The sequence below is a fragment of the Anastrepha obliqua genome, chromosome 4 (assembly GCF_027943255.1).
Source record: "Anastrepha obliqua isolate idAnaObli1 chromosome 4, idAnaObli1_1.0, whole genome shotgun sequence".
Taxonomy (NCBI): domain Eukaryota; kingdom Metazoa; phylum Arthropoda; class Insecta; order Diptera; family Tephritidae; genus Anastrepha; species Anastrepha obliqua.
The window spans coordinates 121,514,194-121,520,978 of record NC_072895.1 but is presented as its reverse complement, the minus strand read 5'-3'; positions in this window follow the sequence as shown (position 1 = coordinate 121,520,978).

Below are 6,785 nucleotides of genomic sequence, written 5' to 3'. Positions count from 1 at the left end.
AACACCTTCTTAATTTGGAAGTTACTATCCGCCATGTGGAACAAACTTTGCAAGCGAACTCTACAGGTTGAACGATATGAAGTGTTACTTATTCAAAACACCATAAGTTTTTTGTGTGAAATTAGTTTTTATTGATTTCAAAGACAAAATTGTTCAGAAATGATTACAATTTGAACATATATTCACTTTAGCTCGATATGACCCCCTTTTGCCTTGACAATAGCTTTCAAACGGTCAAAAAATGAGTTGCATGGTGCACGAATGTGATCTTAAGGTATTTTGGTCCATTCTCGTATAATCGCTTTTTTCAGCGCATCCATACTGGCATATTTTTTAGTCCTCCCCTTGCTCTCCAAAATGGACCAGATGGAATAGTCCATCGGATTTGCGTCTGGCGAATTCGAAAGCCATTGTGTGGACGAAATGAAGTGTGGAACATTATTTTTTAACCATTCTTGGTTCACACGAGCTTTATGAGACGGTGCCGAGTCCAGGTGGAACGTCCATGGTCCACGGCTCTAAAGCAGCTTCTAAAACATTTTCCCGATAATAAGTAGCATTTACTTTGACACCAGGCTCGATAAAAACGATGGGCCCAAACTATTACTTGTGATGGGAGATTGCTTCGAGTGGCCATACTTAGGCTCAAATTCTCGTATGAGCGTTCGGTTAAGTAAACACGATCGTTTTGAGTGTTTATGAACTGCTCAATTGGGAAATTTGTTTCGTCAGAAAACACAATGTTTGGAAATTCGCCACGTTCGTGCAAGCGCAACAACTCCTTTGCTCTTTCGCACCGAACTTTTTTTTGCTGAGGTGAGAGATCGTGTGCTTTTTGGAACTTGTAAGCCTTGACCTTGAGCTCAGTTTTCAATATGCGTAGAATGCTGTTTTGCGATATTTTCAGTTCTTTGGCCATTTTTTTTCCACTTCGACGTGGATTTCGTTCAAGTCGAGCCTTCACTCTCCGAACCATTCCTGGCGTTGTTCCGGTTTTTTTTTTGGTCCCCCTCCATAGCGTTTCGCAATGCTACCAGTATCATTGTATCGTTTTATAGTGCTATACACAAACATTTTATTCACTTTGAGGTGACAGAGTTCACAAACAATGGCTAGTTGTGATTTTCCAGCCAAATACATATAACGCAATCACACTATTATGCTTGAATTCCATCACAGAAAAAAAAATTCAACAAAACTGAGACGCAAATGCTTCTGATGACTTATAAATAATATATTGAACTGTCATTAGAACAATTTTGACGTTGATGTCATGAGCTGTTTTACAGATACGAGGGTGCCTTTTATATGTCAGGATTAGAGAACAAAAACAAATTTTAATCATTGAAAATCACTTTATTGGTTTTCAAAATATTCTCCATGAAGATCTATACACTTTTGCATGCGTTTGAACCAATTGTCGAAGCACTTTTGCCACTCTGAATGAGATACCTCCAAAACATGCATTCTGAATGCCGCAACCGCTTCTTCAGGTGTCGAAAAACGTTGACCTCTCAGTTTGTTTTTTACGTACGGGAATAAAAAGAAATCATTCGGTGCCAAGTCAGGACTATACGGCGGATGACCCATTAATCGATGTTTTGGGTGCTCAAAAATGCAGTTGTTTGAGCCGATGTGTGAGAGCTCGCATTGTCTTGGTGAAGAGTTATCCGTCTTTGGCGATTGGTTTTCCAAATTTCTTGGAAGACATCTGGCAAACAAATGGTTGTGTACCACTCAGAATTTACTGTTCTGCGTTGTTGTAGTGGTGCGGTTGCGACATGTCCAGTTTTTCCGAAAAAACAGGCGACTATTTGCTTGGAAGTGCTTCGTGCGCAAACAACTTTTGTTGGATTTGGCTCATCTTGAAACACCCATACAGTCGGCTGCTGTTTACTTTCTGGCTCATACGCGTAAATCCATGATTCATCACCTGTCACGATGTCATAGACGTGTTTTGAAGCCCCGCGATCGTATTTTTTGAACAACGCGAACAAATTTTTTTGACAGTCAAATGTTTATGCAATATTGAATGTATGCTGGTCCCACTAATGTCTAAGATTGTCTCAATCTCACGATAGGTCACATGACGATCTTGCAATATCAGTTCGCGCACAGCATCAATGGTTTTCGGAACAACAACTGATTTTGGACGACCTTCACGAAATTCGTCTTGGAGTGAACTACGACCACGATTGAATTCACCATACCATCGATAAACACTGGTCCTTAATGGAGCTTCATCGCCAAAAAATGAATTAAGTTCATCCATGCAATGTTGCTGAGTTAATCCACGTCGAAAGTTGTAAAAAATAATCGCACGAAAATGTTCACGATTTAATTCCATTTTTGGATCGAGATGAATCTTTTAAGTTACTGTAAACAACACAAATAGCGCTGGTATTTCAAAACGTTCTGAGTACGTAAAAGCCAAAAAATGTCTAACTTTGCGATACAGCTGTCAGTTGCCAGATCCCGACACATAAAAGGCACCCCTCGTACAAGCAGTGTGTAGTTGGTAACACTTCATATCGTTCACCCTGTAGTCTAGAATATTTTGTAAAAGTGCCTAAACCTATGTTAACCACACGGCACAAGTAGGCCGAATTGGCATTCGGAGAAAACTATTAGCAATATGAATGGGAAACAATAAGTTTTTACGATGAAAAAAACTTCAATGTGGAAGGATCAGGTAACTCCCAAATGTACTGCCATGATAAAGGAAAGGAAAAACAGGAAAGAGTGACTAGTAATTTCGGAGAGGGTTTTGTCATGGTTTCGTTTAGCATTTAGTGGTTTTGTGCCAAAGGCAAACGCCTTTAAGTTTCATATCCTCTAAAAAAGGATCCAAAGCAACAAAAAAGTTTATGGCAGCGAAAAAAATACCAATTTTTGAATGTCCTGCCTGCAGTCTTGTTTACGAGAAAACGGAAATAGGTTGGACTTAGTTTTCCAACACTCCAAGGTGTGACACTTGGTCTTTCCGATGAAGTTAAATATCTAGGAGTGATCTTGGATAAGAAGCTGACTTAGGAGATACACCGCAGAGCCTTTGGTAAAACCTGGGGTCTGAAATCTGCTGTGGTCCTATGGATATACAGAGCACTTATCAGACAAATCATCCCTTACGCTTCTGTGGTCTGGTGGCGACGGAGCATGGTTAAGTCCACAATCCGGGAACTATACAGGCTACAAAGAAATGTATGTTTATGCATCACGGGTGCCATGAGTACAACCTCTGGTGGTGCCCTAAAGGCTACGCTTGATTTGCTTCCCCTGGATCTTAAGATACAACAGGAAGCAACAAAAACAATGTGTAGACTCCATAAATATGGTTTCTGGTACGGCTGTCATGATTCCGGACACAGAGAAATCATTAAGTTGCTATCTGAGCAGTATCCACTGTTTTTGGCACCTAAATACGATCTAATACCCACAGTTTCATTTGGAAAGAAATTTGATGTCAGATTTCCATTGCGTGAGCAATGTAGCAATTCAGAATGCATGCAGGTAGGTTTGACGGATATTTTCTTTACCGATGGGTCCAAGAATGAAATAAGGTCTGGATCCAAATGGTACTTAAACGATAGTAATAAGTATCACTATGATATGAGGGATATGGTAACTGTGTTCCAAACGGAAGTTTTTGCCATCCTGAAAGTAGCCGAATGGATAATCGAGAGGAGATGGAGCGGGAAACAGATTGGAGTTTTCAGTGACAGTCAGGCTGCATTGAAGGCTCTGGAGAACGCGAAGCAAACCTCAAAAATTATTGAAGAATGTAAGAAGAAGCTTAATTCTGTCACAAGACAAAACACGCTTGTGCTTATATGGGTTCAATGACACTCCGCTGTTCAAGGCAACGAAATTTCCGATGAATTGGCCAACCGTGGATTAGCGGTGCCTCCACAAGGGCCAGAGTCAATAATCGGGATCAGGTCCGCAGGAATCATGAATTGGATTAGCGATTATGTAGGCAATCTACATAAAGAGCGATGGTCCGGTCTAGAACGCTGCAGAACTGCAAAGTGTTTTGTGACAAGTTCAAACAGAAAACTGTCAAACTTTCTATTAAGCTTGGAAGTAAAGACGTTCGGTTGATGGTCGGCATCATTACAGGACACAACACATGGGGTCAGCATATGACCACCATAGGAATCATTGAGGACCCAATGTGCCTGTCATGCTTGGAGGAGGCGGATAGCACTGAGCACTTTCTATCTGAGTGTCCTGCCTTTACTAGAGCACGGCTACGAGTTTTGGGTTCCAATGCCGTGACAATGAGTAATATTCGTTCTCTAAAATCGGAGGATATTTCCAGATTTGCCAAAGAATCTGGACTAACTATCTCTATATCTGTCTCTATTCTTCCCTATCTCTTTCTCCGATACTTTTCTCCTTGCCTCCTTGACTATCTACCTCCTTTCCAGAGCTTTAAATACAATTTGCTTTTTAGCCTGAGTATTTTAGGAACCATCAAATCTCTTGGTGCTCCTTGGCTCGACCTTTTCAAATTTCAATTTCAAGCGATTTAATTGCTTTAGTGGCTGCCTACTATCTATGCAAAAGTAAACTTTGGAGTTGGTCCCAGTAGAGGTGATGTACTATTGACTAGCGCATCCCCAGTGTTGTATACCGTAAGTACATTTATAAATAAACTGGAAATGAACATTTTCACTAAAGCTATTAGTGGTAGAGTTTCTCTTTATATTCGCGTTGTTTCATTAGAAAAATAACAGTAAATGGCAAGTGAGCGACCCTCTCCTGTAGAATACTACATACCCGCCTAGTCCTATATTTACTTGTATGAATATTAGTGAGCAAGTTTCACAAGGTTTACACAATTACACATTTACACGTCTTGTAAACGTCAGCAGCCTTTTGTGCTAAAATTTTGGCAAGGGCTTTGCCTTCACAGCCGCATGCCGCTGTGCACATCCTCGCCGTCATTGGAGGAGGCAAATGCAATTGTCATCTCTCTTATTGTTGTGGTTGTTGTATGTTATGGCTTTACTTGGCAATATTTGCATGACTGTTGTTGCGTTACTGCTATTGCTATTGTTGTTCTTATTGTTGTTGTTCATAATTGGCATTTGAATGCCTGCCGGAACAATGACTGCGCGCACGCGCCTGCCGCAAATTTAATTTATGACCAACTGAGTGACAGTCTCCACAAAAGTCAGAATTTCTATATGCTCGCACACTCACGAACACATACACACGCATGTGTATATGTATACACGAATGCATGTACATTAATATGTTCAAATTTACCACAACTGCCATATGAATATTACTGCACGTATGCCTGTGGCCTGTTGATGACAACACTGCGACACCAGCGCACATACGCACGCACACTTTGAAATATTTAGGTAAGGCTACTGCATAATGCACCCACAGCTTTTGACAGTGACAGCAACGCTTAACTATTTCAGCTAATTAATTTATCTGCTCAAACTATTGTTTAAAGGCATTTAAGCGAACGGGTGCGTATGTTAATGTGTGTTGGCGCAGGCAATGCTTTCTTGCCATCCAAATGCACGTTGTTGCTGCTATAGTCAATAGCATTGAAAAATGTCAAAACTGTCAATAAGTAAATTCCACACAAAAGCGAATTTACTATAGCGTAAATCTTGTAAATACCTGACAATCTAAGCGAATTCAATTATTTCAGCGCGAAATGAACCAAATTTTATGTGACGATTTTCGACTACGTGTCGATTTGCGAAAACTGAAAGGAGACACATTTACCCAAAAGCTGAGCGGTAGTTTTGACAGAGTTTCCAATTAAATAGAAAATAGTTCTAAATGAGTTAAGAACCCTTAACTTGTGAGTTAGCTCATCAATATTCAGGAAATTGTTTCATTTTTTTATTTTTAGCTCTTTAGCTTTGGATAGCTCTTACAGTTACTCTGAAAATCCTCTTTATGAAGACCTTTTGCATTTAAAAAACCTGAGAGGCTTTTCATCGACCGAGAGGGCGAGTGCTAGTTAGTATTTTCTTTCGGGTCCGCTGTGGTGAATGAACCCAAGACTTACTGCTGGCACATCGCGCGAGAAAAATTTAATTGCGAGTTCCGGTTTAAAAAAAAAACCAATTCGCGTCTTTATTATTTCACGGTATATCATACAATGTGTCAAGAATAGCTAATTTATATTTATTCTGGTTAAAATTTATATTTGAAAAAACTTATAATTAATTAAAAGAAATACACAGGTGTCAGGAACATCCACTCGCACCTTCAACAAACCGACGACCACTCGTTTCGAACGTCAACCAGCGAATGCCCTCTCACATGCAAACTGTCGGTGACAGCTCGGCCTTTCCTGACATTTCGTCCTGCATGGACGAATCATCGTCTTCGATACCATCAAGTTCAGTTTTCGTAGTTCTGACTGCCTTTAGTATGACGTACTTACTGAATCCGCATACAGCTACTAGTATGTACGAAAACCCTGATTTGCTGCGTTGGAATGGACCCACATGATCAATAAAGATGTGCCTAAATGGGATCGGCAACACATCGCTTAAGTACAATTGGCTTTGAGGTTTACCACCCTTCAGTTTATTTAAGCAACACTATTCGCAAGCTGCTATGTATTATATGATTTTACATACCTCCTCATACGTGGAAACCAAAAATATTTGCATAGTCGCTGTAATGTTTTTTCTAAAGAAAAATGTCCAGAGCCATCATGACATGACTTAATAACTCGCCATCTTACTGCCTTTGGTTCTGCTAATTTCATTTCGTCTTTAACCTTTCTAAATAATCGAATG